Here is a 17609-nt window from a genome sequence, read left to right on the forward strand (position 1 = left end):
CTCTCTCAAAACCATTATTAGGGAGGACAAGGAGGGCTATGCCTAGTGTACCTTCATTAATTTCCATTATTGGCTCCTGAATTTTATTTTTTCCTATGAAAAAGCCATTAATGTGGTGTCAAGATCCATTTGTTCCGGCCATTTTCCTTATTGTGTTAATTCTGCATACATTACGATCAATTTCTTCTAATAGGTTCCATGGGTCTTATGAGAGGACATGGGCTTTTGTTCAAGGGGAAACTCACAAAAGCAACCACGCTGGCCAGCATCTCAGCACACCCTAGCTTGTGGGCTTGTTACGTCTTTCTCTGTCCTGTGCTGCACTTTGGGGCTTCATAAATCGGGGATGATGAGGCACAATGAAGGAAGATGCATTCTGTATGGGCAGCGCTACATCGCTTCTGTTTTTGAATCCCTCTGTGCTCAGGGTCTGACATGAGCCATTTAAAACGATATACACACGTAGAAATGTAGTGTGGCCTGTGCTCTATCCATTTTCAAGTGAGGCATGTCCGAGAATCGGGGATCTGGGGTGGGCAAGGTGAGGGTAGGAGAGTGGAACATGAGGACGGCTAATGGAGGTTTGTTTGTATGAGGAGCTTCTGGGGTGAGAACTTAAAAGGAAGAATACCTATGCGTGGTGAACTTGACTGATTTATACAGTCTTGGTCGTTGGTGAATATATGTGTGTGTGTGGGTGTGTGTGTAATTATCTGTAGAATGTGGTGCTGGTCCCTCACATCTGTGCTCAAAGCAGTCTTAGGGACCTGGAGCCGAGCTACAGGGAGAGAGGAAAACCTGCTAGTGATTTTCATTAATACTCTCTCTACTTGATGCTACACTCAATGGGAGGGTTCTGGCAAGGCTGATTATCCTATCTTTGTATTTCACACAGCACTTCTCGGTTTTGGCTGTTCCAGAGTGTGAGTGATGACGTCAGTGGGAGACTGGTACCCGAGCGGAGACAGAAGCAGCACTGGGGTGGCAGTGTGCCCAGAAAGAGGCGCATGGTGCTGACTGGATGTGCCCGTGTACTTACTAATGGACCCCTAGACACGTTCATGAGGTTTGGGGGTCTTTGTCAGAGGCTGAGGCTCTGCATTATCAGGTGAGGATGAGGACAGAAAGATTTTAGTATTACTGTTAATGTAATGTTGGTTGGACCCACAGGCTGTGGAAGTGTGTGTGTGTGTGTGTGTGTGTGTGTGTACGTACATGATGCCAACTCAAGCATACTCAATTAGGACTCCAGATATCCTTGGAGATTGGAGGCTCTTTCTCAGCTTCTCTGGTGCATATTTGAAATATAGCTGGGGCAGCATGTCTGGGTGGCTTTGCAGTCAGTTTCCCAGGGGGAAGAAAACAGCTCAGAGCACTTGTTAGTCCAAAGGTTTGAATGCACTAGAGGCAAGATAATTAAGGATCTCCAGGAGAGCACGGAGAAGAGTAATTGAGAGAAGGCAAGTGCAAAATAATGGGGGGAAGAAAGGGAAATGAAGGGCCATAACTCACAAGAAGTTTGGCTGGTCCTTGTTTAGATGATAGAAAGGCCGATTTGAGAGCTAGAAAGGATGGGATGAGTTGAAGGCAAAGGAAGTTGTATTTGAACATTTGTCAGGATGTCTAAACTGAGTGATCCATTACTCTGGGGGCACAGAAAGTGAGTCATCTGACTCCACAGGAATGAGCATTCTCCCGGTGAGTGAACAGAGATCAGCCGACTGAGCCTCTGGTTAAGAAAACACCTTTCTGGTCCCCGATGCTTCTAATCCTGAGTTGGAAAGAGGCTAGCTTTGGAAGGCAGAACGATCCCAGGAAGACAAGACTTGCGTCCTGCCGTGCCAGTGCCATCCAGAGATGTGAGCAGTTAAAGACTGAGGTGGAGCAGAGCCAGGAGACTGATATTCTTGGCCAGGCTTCGTGGCTGGGGACAGGCAGTCCACGGGGGGTGTCTCTGCTAAGAACTCCACTTCCCTTCTGCTTGTCAGGAGTGGCTTGTAACTCAGAGGAGTCCAGAAGCTTTCTCCTGCTTGTTCCTTCAGGTTGAAGGTGTAGACAGGCAGAAAGGAAATGCAATTTGCTGGAAACTCAGAACTGCTTCTGGATGAATGACAGTTCTATATTAGGACAGTACCTTTCTGAAGTTGAATCACTGGCATTGAGATTTCCCCACTCAGTCCAAGCCGAGCCCTGTGTTAGATAGTAAAAATGAATCTAAGAGAAACTGCTTGATGACTCCCTGTCGTTAAAATAGCTGTCACGTACTACCTCAGCAGTCTCTACGCGCCCATGAATATGATACCTCCCTGTTATCCTTCCCTGGGCATGAGGTCACCGGCACTGTGGCCAGCAATCCCGATTTGTCTGAGGCGGAGGGGTTCCCCCGGTTGTGGGCATTCCGTACGAAAGCCAAAGGAGACCCTGGCCCATCAGGACAGTGGATCACAGTTTCATGGGGGGGGGGCTTGTTAGTGACGCACTGTGTGAACATTTTAACTGATTTATTTCATGCATCTCCTCTACCACTTCTGACACAGACTGTTCGCTTTTGTTTCCATTTTATCGAGGAGAGTAGCCAGGGAAAAAGAGGGTAGCTAGCTTGCCCAGCAAAATGTTAATGTCAGTTATCTCTGGGTAATGAGATTTCAAGTGAACTTTACTATTTTTCTCTGTTCTACATATCGTTTGAATTTATTAAATGAGAACATATTATGTAATAATAATAATAAACCCAATAAACCTATTTTGCTTGTGGAAAAGTAAGTAATTTACCAAAGTCGTGTGTTTAATGAGCTGACTCTGGAACCCTGCTCTGATGGATTCCCAAGGCCAGGCTGTTGACCACCAAGAAGGCAGGTCTGACTTAGAGGAGACGGTCCCTTATTACAAGGTCCTTCTCGTTTTTTCGGAAGTTTCCATCCTCATCCCCTGCTGACTTGGAACCATCCTATGCTGAATTCTTTATAATGAAGAATGTTATCACGAGTTTTCATTGTTTAACACCTGCTTGGCTGGGCTGAGCATTCTCTTCTGTGGTGAGCAAATTTCTTTTCAGCTTTGTGATTGCGGATATGAAAATCTTGTTCGTAACGTATTTAATTAGCATCCTGGGGCAAATACTGATAAAGTTCCTCTATTTCTCATGAATATGGGAGAGTAAATGGGGAGCCCAGTGGAGGGCTCCTAAATTTCTCCATTTTATCACCAGGGCTGTCCATCCCCTGCTGTCTGGAGCATCTGTCCACTTCCCATTGCTGCCTCCGAGTGAAAGTGTGGTAGGGAGGGGTTGGCCAGCTGACCCCACCAATGGGGGAGACAGAGAGGAGGCTTTCAGGCCAGCCAGACTGTAGTTCTCAAAATTATTTAGAAAAGCACATTCTGCTGTACTGTCCAGTCTACCTTGAATGTTCCAAATTAATGGGACTCATGCTTATTCTAAAGCAAATTTCTGTTTGCTGTTTGTCTTTTGTAAACATGAAACATGTAAGAGAGAACTAGAAATTTCCTTGCAGGGCTTCTTCCATTTCGTCTTGTACTCATTCATGATTTGGTGGGAGGCACTTCATATAGGGACGGGCTTCGGAATCCGGTCTGTCTGCATTTCAATGACAGACCGTCCCCGCCTCCCCTGCCCCGTTAGCTGTATGATGTGGGGGTAATTCACTTCACCCCTCCATTGTGAATGATTTTATCTCTAAAATGCGTAGCAGTCATACCCACCTCACCAGGTTGTTAGGAAGGATAAGTCATGTACGTATAAATCCTGCTGCGGGGTGGATGCACGACCCCTGTATCAGGCAGGGTTTCACCAGGCCGGCCTGAGATCACGGGCAGGACCGACCCCACAGGCACAGGCTGAAGATGGGATGCGTGGTTGTCGGGAAAGGAGCATTACAAAGCAGGCTGGAAGTTCACGGGTGGTTTTTGTTTTGTTTTGTTGGAGAATTTATTTATTTGAGAGAGAATGAGAGCAAGCGAGAGAGCACAAGCAGAGGGAAGGGCAGAGGGAGAGGGAGAAGGAGCCCGACTCAGGGCTCCATCCCAGGACCCTGAGATCATGACCTGAGCTGAAAGTAGACGCTTCCCTGACTGAGCCCTCCAGGCGCCCCTCACAGGTGTGTTCTGAAGCTCTGGTCTTACAGGCAGGATTTCTCCTCTCTCCCGGGCAAGTCTAGGTCCAACTTCTCATCCTTCCGACTGAAATAGCCAGGCTCACGCAGGATAATCTCCCTTACTTAGCATCAGCTGATCGGAGACTTGAATCACACCTGTGAAATCCCTTCGCAGCAGCACCTCTCTGAAGTTTTGATTGAGTAACTGAGGACCGAAACCTGGTCAAGGAGACACATTTTTTATAAAGTTATCACCAGCTCTTAGTTGCTCTTGTCTGTGTTAGTTTTCCAGGGTTGCTGTCACAAATAACAACAAACGTGGGTGGCTTAAAACAAAAGGAATGTATTCTTCCCCTGTTCCCAAGACCAGAAATCTTGGTTTCAGTGGGTTGAAACCAAGGTGTCAGGAGGGCCATGCGCCCTCTAGAAGTGCCTGGCCTCTTCCAGCTTCTGGTGAAGGTTGTCATTCCTTTGGCTTGTGACGGAATGGGTTCAGTCCTCGGCTCCATGGTCACATTTGCATTTTTTCTCCTCTGGGGGCATCACATCTCCCTCTCCTTTTCTCTTTAAGAACACTTGTGATTACATTTAGGGCCCATCCAAATAATACAGGATAATCTCTCCAACTTAGGATACTTACTTTAATTATATCTGCAAAGCAATTGTTTTTCCATATATGCTAGCATCTGTGGGTTGCATGGATTAGGACTTGATATCTTTGTGGACTATTGTCCAGTCTACGGCACCAACCCCATGCAGTTTTAGAGGCTTGCTTTGTGCCAGGGACGTGGCCAAATTGTGGGGACTACCAAAATGGAATAGTTGCAGTCTGTAATAGAGAAACGGAACCATAAATATGTAAAATAAGAAAGTGGTTCATGTGATTATGGGGTCTACAAAGTCCCACAATCTGGCATCAGCAGTCTGGAAACCCGGGAAAGCTAGTGTGGTAGTCTCAGTCCGAATGCAAAGACCCAAGAACCAGAGGAACTGTTGGTATTAGTTCTGGTTCAAGTCCGAGGGCCCGAGAAGACCAATGTCCCAGCTCCACAGTCAGGCAGAAAGAGTGAATTCTTCCTCCACCTTTTCTGTCTGTGCTGCCAACAGATTGAATAGTACTCACCCACACTGAGAAGGGCGATCTGCTTTTCGGAGTCTGCTGATTGAAGTGCGAACCTCATGTATATACAGCTTTCCAGACATTCTCAGAAATAATGTTTAGCCAGATATCTGGGTACTCTGTGGCCCAGCCGAGTTAACTCACAGAAGTAGCCATCACGCCGACCCGCTTTAGAGGACCCAGAATACAAAGAGGAGAGTCAAAGTGCCTCAGGATGGTTATCGGAAATTAGCCTTGCAGGATTTGAAAGGCAGGAAGAGATCCCTCTTGATTGTGAAGATCTCGAAAGGCTTCACGGAGGAGTGAGCATTTGAATGGGGCCTGGAAGGATAGGATTGTCAAGGCAGTCGGTCTCAGACTTGAGCATGAATGAGAATTACTAAAACGCAGATCGCTGGGCGTGCAATTTTAGCAAGTTCCCAGGTGATGCTAAGGGGGCAGGTCCAGGGACCATGCTTTGAGAACCACTATTTTGGACAGGTAAAGATGACGGTGGAAAGGGAGAGCCCCCTTTCCGAGTCCTCTTTCCCCCATCAAATTACTTTTGATCACAATTCGGATATCATTTTCTGAGAGACACTCCTTCTTTAAGATATAAAGAAACTTTTCATTTTTTGCCCTGCTGTTTTCTTTCATATTGCGTATCCTCACCCTCTTGGGTGGCTCTTTTATCTCTCTTGCTAGAACAAAAGTTCTGGGGGGGGGGCAGAAACTCTGTCTCTTCTGTTCACTGAACTTAGAACAGTGCTTAGCACATAATAGGTACTCCATAAATAAGTATTTGTTCAGTGAAAGAATGAATGATCTCCAGATTCCACAGAGTTGAAAGTTCTTCAACTCCTCTGACTTTGTCTCTGCAATACTAAACCAGTTACTTCATCTAGAGAACAATTATTTAAATAGAATTAAATTGGTCAACTTGGCTATTTGAGAGGCGTTTCATTTTTTTCAACAAGACGTTCTGGGTGACACAGACTATACAGAACTGAAGATAATTTGGAATTTCCTTAAGCAGTGGAGAAATGCCTATAAAGTAATTAGGGTGGTTTTAAATTCATTTAATTCTTAATATTTCCATTTTTGAATAAATATTTCATGCCTTGCTCTTCTGAGAGGCAAAGAGCCAGGAAATTTCAGCAAGGATATGTGTATAAAATTTCTTTTTTCCCTGCAGTAGCACATTTTGAAAGATATCTCAACAGGTTTTGACAAGTAGAACAGGAAAATATTATTTTAATTTCCCTGGGTCAATTATTAGAATTACTGAAAAATATACTTAAATCGTACTTTATCAGTGTGATCCACTCTGAGGAGGAGGATAGGTGAGAAAGAACTGGACTGGTTTATCATAATTAAGTTTGTGCCCCAAATGCCAAAACGAATCAAATGCATTGGACACATCTATCCTGTGGCTACTGGATCCAGTCCTGGAAAGGTGGGGGGTGGGAATGCGGGGGTCAAAGCCGTGTAAATGTGACTTGCTACTATAAAGCAGGTGGTAAAAATCTAAAGAAAATTGTCAGCAAAGTGTCAGTTTATGATTTATGTTCCTAAAATTTTCCTTCCAAAAACAGATGTCATATAATAAACACTAATGAAAACTGAATGTATGGAAGGACATTTTGAATAATTAGGAATTCATTTTAGTCATGGGGTCTGATGATACTCTAGGGCTCCAACCTAGTTCTGTTCTCTCTAGGCAGAACTAGAGCGGTAGGAATGGGGGCAGGTCAGGTGCCAGCCCGTTCCAAGTGGACTGGTACAGTGAGCGATGAACCCATCTGGTTTGGGACTTGCCCCATGTTAGCACTGATGGTCTTGAATCTTGGAAAGCCTTTCAGAGCTCAGCAAGCCTGGACAACTGGTCGCCTCAGGAATAGGCTGGCTCCCTTATTTGGTGTGACACCCAATAACTAGGGGCAGTCCAGGGGGCGGGGGGTGGGGGGACGGGGGGGGGGGGGGAGTTGAATGGACCTTTCCCTGCACTGATAAAGAAGTGATTCCCGCATGGGGTGTGTCAATCTCTAAGGGGCTTTAGAATGACTGTAATCATCCCCAAACAAGTAAGTCCTGACTTAAAGAAGCTAAAAGACTAATTACATTTCTATAAGATAGTATTCGCTTGTGTGATTTCCTATTTTATTTCAACTTTAAAACAAAGACAGGTGAATGCATGCGTCTGTCATTCTCACAGACACTTGACAGTCTTCATTTTTTGAGATCATCAGTATTTGACAAATAGGTCAGTCCTGCCAAAGATGTATATAGTTAATTGGTGTTAAAATCTCCTAATCCTGTACCAAGACCTTTTTTGTTGTTGTTGGTAAAATAGGGCTGTTTTAAATCTCTCTCTCTCTCTCTGTGTGTGTGTGTGTGTGTGTGTGTGATTTGTCAGAGAGAGAGAGAATGAGAGAGAGAAATACTACATGATAGGATTTTTTCCCCCCAGATTTTACCATTTATTAGCTCTGCTATTGATCTTCATTTGAAGCAAAGGTTAAACACCTTTTGTTCTGGAGGACATTTAAACTGTGGCCTGTTTGTCTGTTCTCCCTAGGGGCTATGGATGATGTATGGGTGCAAAGGAGTTCAAACCAGCCTCACATTCACAGCCACAGTGTGGTGTGGGAGATTTTCCATGGGGAAAGGGGAGGCAGCCAGCCCAGATGGATGAATGAGGTTTACTTCCTCTTCTTCCTACCATCCTTGTTCTTGACGAATAAGCAGCCGGATATTTAGCTTTAATCTTGTGTCTGCTCCAGACAGACAGTGTGTGTATGTGAAGGGAATGTAGACTGCCTACCTGATACTAATCTTCCCTCATTCTTTGCTTGCAGATTCCTAATTTAGTTTGAAGCAGAAGTACGAATAGTTCAAAACACCCCATTTCAAAGCCTCTCTTGCATGTTGGGTGGCCCTGCAATACAGTTTTGACCCAGTGAGGTACAGGCAGAAGAGCCTTTTGCTTTCCTATTACTCCTTCTTCTCACTGAAAAGAGGTTGTAATGCCCGGAGATGCAGCAGCTTTGTTGTGACCAGGAGATAACACAAGTGATGAAAAAGGCCAGCGAAGTGTTACAGCCGCAGTCCTGGCATTGTTAAGCTGCTGAACCAAGGTGTACTTCCAGAATTGTTGTTAAATGTCTTTGTTATGCTTTTTAGTAGCTATAGTGGTAAGGTTTTCTGTTCCTTGCAAGTGATTGCTTCCTAACTGACACAGAATAACATGATACGGTGGAGAGAATACTATACCAGAAAGCCAGAAAAGTGTGTTCCAGGATGCTTTTTCTGCCTTTTCCTTACCTTGGAAACTTTTGTTAAGATATTCCCTTTAAATCAAGTCCTCAGGCACGTCTTCTTGTAGTGTGGCACACAGTAGGACCTCTATAAACATAGTTAAATTTGCAAATAGTATAATGCAGATAGAGGAGGTAGATGGTCTTTGAGGACTATTTGAGGTCAAAGAGGTTTAATCCAATTCCATGTCATTTCTGAAGAGAATTTGCTGTTTCAAAGAATTTGCTATGTATGTGTGGTGTACTAAAATGCTTCACTTTTTAAAAGATTTATTTATCTGTTTTAGAGAGAGGAAGAGAGAGAGCTCCTGAGCAGGGGGAGACGCAGAGAGAGAGGGAGACAAGTGGACTCCCCACTGAGTAGGGAGCCTGATGTGGACCCAGGACCTTGAGATCATGGCCTGAGCCGAAATCAAGAGTCAGATGTTTAACTAACTCATTGAGTCACCCAGGTGCCCCTTACTTTGAAAAATGCATATATGTGTTTATATAAACACATAATGGATGCCTGTGACAGACAATAGCAATTGTGAAGGGGTTTTTTTTGTTTGTTTGTTTTTGTTTTGTTTTGCTCTAGAATAGAGCTGATTTTCCTGCTGCTTCTTACTGTTTCTCTGGCAAAGATGCTTGTCTTCTCTGGCTGCACTTGGTTCAGATGCAGTCGTGCTGTTCTGTGTTCTCCATTTCTACCCAAGATTTGTGTTAAAGTTGATTAACTTTGAGGAATTGCCTGAGCTTCATGGAGATTTAGGATTATTGCAGTTTAAGGAAGGAAGGGCTATGCTGTGTGACCAAGATAGACAACTCTATAAGAGAATCTGTTCAATTTTTATATTTGGTAAACTGCACCTGTGATTGGACCCTGGTTCTTCAATCCATGTGCCCTGTGGCACGATGGAGCTAAAGTGCAGTGAATTGGAAGGCCTGGGCTTTGGTGTGATGTCAAGCTGTTACCTAGACAGAGTGGTAGGCAGGGCTTTGTGACTCCTCGGAGTCATAAAACAACCACACCGGGGATGTCCTTGATGTCTTCCAGGACTCCAGGCCTCTTTTCAGTATAAGTGAATCCAACCCTTTCTAATTGTCTGGTTTAGAGTAAGATACACACTCCATCTGGAACATAATTTTGAAATGGGGGGAAATAAGGGCACCTGGCTTGCTCAGTGGCTAGAGCATGCGACTCTTAATCTCAAGGTTGTGAGTTTGAGCCCCAGGTCGGGTGTAGAGAGGACTTAAATAAATAAATAACATCTTAAAGGACAAAATAGTTCCTATCTCCTGGGATAATTGCTACAAGTTAAAATGAGATAATGTAGGAATGACAGTTAACACAGGCTTTGACATAGAGTAAGAATTTTATAAATGATGGGTGTATGTGTATGGAAGTAAATTGGAGTCTAGGTTACATGCTCATACATCTGCACAGCCTCATTAGCATTCCAAATTATATTTACTTTTAGTTATTTGAAAGTATGTTTATATATGTGTTTAATATAAATGTGAATATGTATATAGGAACATTATTTCTGTTCTGCATCTGGTAGAAGTTGCTAAGTGGTATAAATTTCCAACTTTTCTTTAAGTTGTCCATTTTTATTTTCTCTAGTCCATCTTTTACAACAAGCTAGTTTCATCTTTCTCAAAGCGTCAGTGTGCTCTGTGCTCAGACGCTGCAGAGTGAGCCTTGGCTCCGGGCACGGCACACTGCCCGTTTGGCCCCAGCTCACGAGTCGAGCCTCAACTCCTTCCGTCCAGCCTTCCGCACTGGTTCCATGCCCTGATTTAGCCCTCTGGTCCTCGAACACATCTTACTATTTAATATCTCCATACCTTTGCAAGAACCATTTCATCTAGACTCTACCTTTTTTTTTTTTTTTTTTTAAGATTTACTTATTTATTTGAGAGAGAGTGTGAGCGTGAGTGGGGGAAGGGGCAGAGAGAGGGAGAGAGAATCTCAAGCGGACACCCTGCTGAGAGCGGAGTCCAACAGGCGGCTCGATCTCATGACCCCGGGATCATGAGCTGAGCTGAAAACCAGGAGTTGGACTCTGAACTGACGGCGCCATCCAGGTGCCCCTGCCTCTATCTTGGATTTGGGAAACTTAAGCCTTCTGGAGTTGTACCTAAAAGTGTCATTCCTTTCCCCCACAACTCACCACCTCTGGGTTCTTATTTCTGTACCTTTATTATATTATCTGTTTTGTTGGACTGTAATGATTTGTTACTAGAATTTCCCCTCCACTAGTTCGAACTCCTGTATCTCCAATACCTGACACAGATCCAGGAACATGTAAGGATTCCAGAACATACTTCTGCTGAATGTTGGAATGAGTGTGTGTAAACATAAAACACTGAACATGATGTTTACATTAAAATAAAAAGCCACAATTTTTTTGTTCTTAACAGGCAATAAATAGATTTAATTCACTTTTACCATATTATTAAATAAGTCTTTTAGCATTTGCTTTAAAAAGTATCTTGTAGACCTTCACAGTAGTGTCAGTTGAACTTGATGCAAGACGAAATATCTCTGCTATCCAGTATGGGCGCCGTTAGTCATGTGTGGCTGTTGGAGCCCTTAGTGTGGTCATGGTGGCTGAGGAACTGAATTGTTAATCTTATTTAGTTTAAATTAATTTAAATGTCAGTCGTCATATGTCGTTAATGCCTGTCATATGGGATAGGGAAGGTTTATAGTACCTAGTGAAAAATTCCAAGTTCAAGTATAGGATCAAGGGTTATTTTAAGGGGTCCAAGATTCAGAAAGTAAATTGATATCAACTTGAGGCACCTGAAAGACAAAAGAGTATCCACCTGAGATTACTAATTAATCATTTTAATTTATGTGAAATGTTAACTCACCTTTAGAAATTAATCTATTATGCTTAGCTTCATTAAATATGATATAATAGGGGCCAAATTAGGGAAGCAATGTTGCTGTAGTTCCAATAGAATTAACCTCTTTTTCTCCCTTAGGACTGGTTAAAAAATCTTTGACTTCTAAGCTCATTCTAATAGGTAATTATTTTTAGTTCTATAGAGAGCAACAGCAAACAGGTAAATTCCGCTACCTGAAGGGTACTCTCCAATACTACAGAACTCCAAGGTATAATTTAGTAAAGCGTAGACTCAGTGTAATCTTTTATTCCATCGGGATACCATTTGAGCCCATGAAGCAGTAATTTCCTAAATTGCTCCCTTGTGGCCTAAATGTTAATTCAGGTTCCGGAGACTTCTAGTCAAGGAGTAGGTTTTACACTATGAAATCTGGGTCTTCTAATTTTATTTCCTTTACACCTCTAGATTAAGAAATCACAGCTTTCAAAATGAAACCACAAATTAATAGGTGGAGGAAGAGTCAGTCTTGAAGGACTGACCTACATACTTCTGAAATTTTTTCAGATGCTGAGAATTTTTTGACTCAGTTTCTAGGAACTTGAATCAAAGTTTTGTGGTTAATTTTGGCATTAACTACCTCGGGAAGCTAGTTATACCTTTTTCTTTATTCATTTTAATTTCATTGGTCTCCTCTTTCATTGCCCTGTTTTTAATTTGCTTGGTTTTATAAGCTATATCTGGTAGTGGCAAATTTCCCCTCTCCACACTCAGATGTGCACAGGAAATGCATTTATTTTCTCACTTTATTGACTAATAACATCCCGTATGAACCCCATATTTTGGGGTGAGATAAAGGCAATTTATTTAGTCCAATCTAGAAAATTTAATAGTCTCTTTATGTAAAAGTAGATTCTGAGATGTTTTATTTTTTCCTGATTTTCACATCTCCTCTTCTTTGCTTTTTTTTCCCCACAGAAGATAACAAGTGTGTGAGTGCAGCTTACGTGGCAAGGGGAGGTGACACTTGTGAAGACAGGGGGTCAGTTTTTATATGCCCCTTCCACTGGATGATAGCTGTGGAGTGGCAGCAGTTTCTGGACTAGAAAGGGCTACTGAAGTCCTGAGTGTGTTCTCCTTCCCTGTCTCTTTCCCAGAGAGAGGCAATGACCAACAGCAGGTGCATTGTCTCTGTAGACACTCCTGTTCTGCGGGGGCTGTCTCACGTCTGGGCGTGGATCTCAGTAGGGAGTTACTGGCCCTTCTTGCTCCCACACCAGTGCATTCTCCGATCTGTCTACACCACCACTAAAAGTAGTATTTCAACCCCCATCTTTACTCTTTTATTATTTCTCAAACTATAGCTTCTGAAGTGGTGGATGGGATGAAGAAGAGGGTATGCCACTCAGATACTCCCAGGGCACTTGACAAAGATGGGAACAGGAAGACATAAAAACGTGGAATTTTGTATTTGTGGAAAGATTTCTGGGGAGACGGAAGATGAATTCTTTGACCTTAGTTGTATTACTTTAATTATTTGTTTCTTTCTTTCCTTCCTTCCTCCTCCCTTCGTTTTTTCCTTTCCTTTTTTTTAAAATTTTTTTGTTTTTGTAGTGTTGGTTATGGTCCAGTCTAAATTATCCACTGGGCTTTGGCCAGCGGAAGGACTCTGTTCACCTTGTTGTGTTTCTTAGCTGAATCTCAGGGCCACTAGGAAGTGTCTTTGGTTTTGGGATGATAAACATTGACCGTTGTCAGAGGTCAGGACAGGACTGATTGGGAAAAATGGGATATTATTAGTAAATAAAGTGAGAAAAGAAATGCATTTTTCTATGCACATCAGTGTGGAGAGGGGAAATTTGCCACTACCAAAACCAAGCAAATTATAAAACAGGCCATATTTCCAATTCACTTCTGTCCTGACCCGACAAAGGTCAATGGAAATAAAACAGGGCAATAAAAAAGTAGACCAATGAAATTTAAATCTGGAAATAAAAATATGATTCTCCTTTTCCATTCTTCTGTTAAATTCTTTGACTCTCTCTCCACCACAATATGCAGATTTTGCTTGTGAATTATAGGGAATCAGACAACAGCTTTACCAAGATAAATGAACTTTGTTAACGAAGGAAAATAAAATGAAGCCCCTACTGTGTTGGTATCAGGCTCAGCTTGGGTTGAGGAGAAGGAAGCTTGACAAATTATTATAGATCTGAAGCCCAACAAGAGAAAAAGTTTTTATCTGAGATGCTTTACTCCTGGAATTACACCGGCGTTATGTCAGAACAGGTAGCCTCAGTAATGCCCAAATTTGTGAATGCCACTAAACCATATACTTTCCAGGTTATTCTCACCAGTAAGTGGGGGCACCTGACAGAATCATTTCTGCTGTTGATTGAAATCATGTTGTGTGAAAGAATCACATCACATCAGCATGTATGACTCAGACGTGTGCCTCTACAACACCACAGATTACTGTCTATTACTTGTGTGTGAGTATAGTGATCAAAGTAATGCTTGTTAAATCCACGAATGCCAAAAACTGGATGCATTCAAGGACTCTGCATCATATTTTTTTGGGGTGTGTGTGTATAACATAGTGATTTGACATTCATATGCGTTGTGAAATGATCACCATGGTAAGACTAGTTGCCATCTGTCGCCACACAAAGTTATTCCAATATGATTGACTATATCTGCTTATGCTGTATCTTACCTTCCCATGACTTATTTATTTTATAATTGAAAGTTTGTACCTCTTCATCCTTTTCATCTATTTTGCTCATCCCCACATCCCATCCCCTGAGGCAGCCACTAGTTCTCTGTATTTAAGTCTTTTTCTTGCAGCATGTTCCTTTGTAGAGCAAGCCGTTCTGTAATTTGGGGGTTTAGGTAGGTTACTGCATTTCAGTTTTCTTAAAAATGGGTGCCTGTCTTCATTTTGCCTTTCCCAGGTGCAGTGAGTATGGATGTGCTGTATTCTGCAGGGTTTGAGGAACCGTGGGTGTTTTCAGAGGAATCTTGCTGTTACCAGGTTTGTTTTGCGGGGAGAGCAAGCTCAGTTTAGCATAACTTTCTTAATTTGGCAATGGGTGAAGAAAGTGATCATGGGAAATGGCCCATCAGATTGGTGCTGGTCTGATGTGTCCTCCTAGCTAGCTTTGCTAAGCAGTAAAGAGCAGAGTGCAAAAAGAAAGTTATGTAGTGGTGCAATGTATGATTACTTTAGAATAATATAGTCATGTGCATTCAGTCTCCGGCAAATCAAACCCTAGAGCAAAAATTACATTCTGATTTTCTCAGCAGCCATATTTAATGTCAAGAGTCACTGTAGCTACAAATCTCATGACACAATGGGAGAAATAAAAAATTATCCATTTCAAATCTGCTTCCCCACCGCCATTCCAATAAAGATCTAGATGATAATTAGTAATCATAAATTTACCTCAGGGAGTCTTTATTGAGTACTTATAGGTGCTTGGGCCTGGGAAGGATCCAATAGCTTTCAATAAGGTCTTTGCCTCATGGAATATAAGTGTAAGAAAGAACATCTTCACAAGAACAGTCAAAGAATGATAGGAGTTTAAAATGGAAAGTTCAGGGGGTGCCTGGATGGCTCAGTTAGTTAAGCATCTGCCTTTGGCTCAGGTCATGATCCCAGGGTCATGGAATTGAGCCCCACATTGGGCTCCCTGCTCAGTAGGAAGTCTGCATTCTCTCTCACACCTCCCCTGCTCATGTTCCTGCTCTCGCCGTTTCTCTCTGTGTCAAATAAATAAATAAAATCTAAAAAAAAAAAAAAAAAAAGAGAGTTCAAAGTGAGTGGTGGTTTTGTAGTTTAGGAAGTCAAGAAAAGTGAGCTGTGAAGAACAGGTAAGCGAGAAGAAGCAGGCCTTGAGGACTAAATTCAGAGTGAGGTGAGACATAAAAAGTAGATATTAGCCATTACTACTAGAAGCTACATTGGGATAATTAGCTTGGCTGGTGAAGAGAGTCTACAAGGCAGAACTGTGATTTTGAGGGCCAGAGGGTGATTGCCAACATTGACAAGGTTGTGGAAATGGAACCAATGGGTTTGGCTTCCTTTTGCAGGCAGTTGTTACTCACTGGAGATGGTAGGCATCACCTTTGGGAGGTGGAGATCCTGTTGATCGGAGCTGAAATGATGGGGGGACTACTGACTGATGATCAGTAGAGGAGTTTATTTCTTACAATCACTTCATTTGTACCTTACACAAGATCTGGTTACAAACAGGATATAGATTTATGTGCAGGACGTGAACTGCGTGTGAGATGTGAGCTACATGCAGAATGTGGACTACGTGGGGGATGAAGGCTACATGGAGGCAATCAAGTAAGACAAGTGAACAACAACGATTATCTCTTAGCTTTAAATGACAAGAGCAAGTTAAGGATTCTCCACACGTAGCAGATCCATCTAAAGGAGGGCATGAAAGCACTCCAGGGATTCTCCCATGTTTATTCCAGGCATCAGCCCAGGAAGACTCTTGCCCTCCATCTCCTGGAGTTTTCTCACAGGATCCAACACGACCCCAGTTACACTGGCAGGGATCCGGGTTGTGTTTCAACAGTAGGCATGTACCGAGTCTTGGCACACACATGGCCATGGGTGTATGAGGGCAGAGTTTTGCCAGTCTTAAGTTAGGAATAGTGTAGAGTGCTCCATGTAGAGAATTATTCTTGATTAGTTTCAAGGAAATGCTTTTTCAGGCCTCAGAGTGGGGATTGCTGTGGCTGGCAAAAGAGTAAAGTAGTTTACCCTCTGTGGAGGGTCTCCCTAAAGGTCAAGAGAAACCTTCATACATGACTTTGATTCTTTGCCAAGAAACAAAATCTAGTGGTTCATTTGTGTGAGCCATGTTCTTGTGGTTACACTCTTACTAAATGTGGCTAGTTTTTGCTCTGGCTTTTCTTCCTGAGTTGTAGTCATCTTGAGGTTGCCTTTTCCCAATCTAAGAAAGAGGAAAAAAACGTAGGAAAGGATAAGAATAGAGCCCTTCTTGGAACCTCAAATAGTCACCAACCCAGTCTGCTTATGTACTACTTTTATAATGTCATTTTCTGTTTTTAAACCTAAAATAACTACTAAATTCCAACTTTACTCTAAGTCCCTTTAAAGATCTGAAACCACTTGTCTTTCTCTCTATTTCTCTAACTCTTCATCATTATCATCTTATTGAATTCCCATTAGAGATTTCTGTTCTTTATTCTAGTTACACTTGGCCTCCTACTAACTTCCATGATGCCATAGCCATTCCTGTTTCCATGGACATATTCTTGTTTCCCTGTGTGGGAAAGTGACAGATTTTTGGCTTGGATCCAAATTCTCCCCATTCTTCAGGATCCATTCTCAATCCCCACTTACTTCGTTAATTTTCCTCTCTCAGTATGAATCTGGAATGATCTCTGTTTTCTTTGGACCATTAAAGGACTTGAAAAAAATAGAGCATAGAATTAGAAAGGATCAAATCATTAGAATGCTGACAACTCTAGAACATACTGCATTATAATCTTTATAAATGCACTTCTAGTTTTATTTTAAAAGGATCAAGACTATTAACCTGTAGCAGTCCAGTGTTTGTTTAATGTATTTCCAGAGCCAGGGAAATGCCAGCCCAGTTCCTTTTGTTTTTATTGTGACTTTTTGTTTATTTAAAATTTTATTTTTATTTTTTTAAATCGAGGAATAATTTACATACAGTGTGGAAAAATATCATTGGTATTTTCATAGGGATTGCACTGAATCTATAGAATTGCTTTGGGTAGTATGGACATTTTAATGATACTAATTCTTTTAATCCATGAGCATGTAATATCTTTACATTAGTTTGTATTATCTTCAATTTCCTTTATTAGTGTTTTATAGTTTTTGGAAATACAGGTCTTTTATCTCCTAGGTTAGATGTACTCCTAGGTATTTATTCTTTTGGTGCAATTGTAAATGGGCTTATTTTCTTAATCTTTTTCTGCCAGCTACTTCATTATTAGTGCATAGAAATGCGACAGATTTCTGAACATTAATTTTGTATCCTGAAACTTAACTAAATTCACTTATCAGTTCTAGTAGATTTTTGGTGGAGTCTTCAGGATTTTCTGTTTATAATATCATGTCATCTGCAAGAATTGAAACTTTTACTTATTTTTTTTTTTTTTACCAATTTGGATGCCTTTTATTCCCTTTTCTTGTCTAATTGCTATGGCTAGGACTTCCAGTACTGTGGAATA

This window comes from Neovison vison, chromosome 7 (assembly GCF_020171115.1).
Source record: "Neovison vison isolate M4711 chromosome 7, ASM_NN_V1, whole genome shotgun sequence".
Classification (NCBI taxonomy): Eukaryota; Metazoa; Chordata; class Mammalia; order Carnivora; family Mustelidae; genus Neogale; species Neogale vison.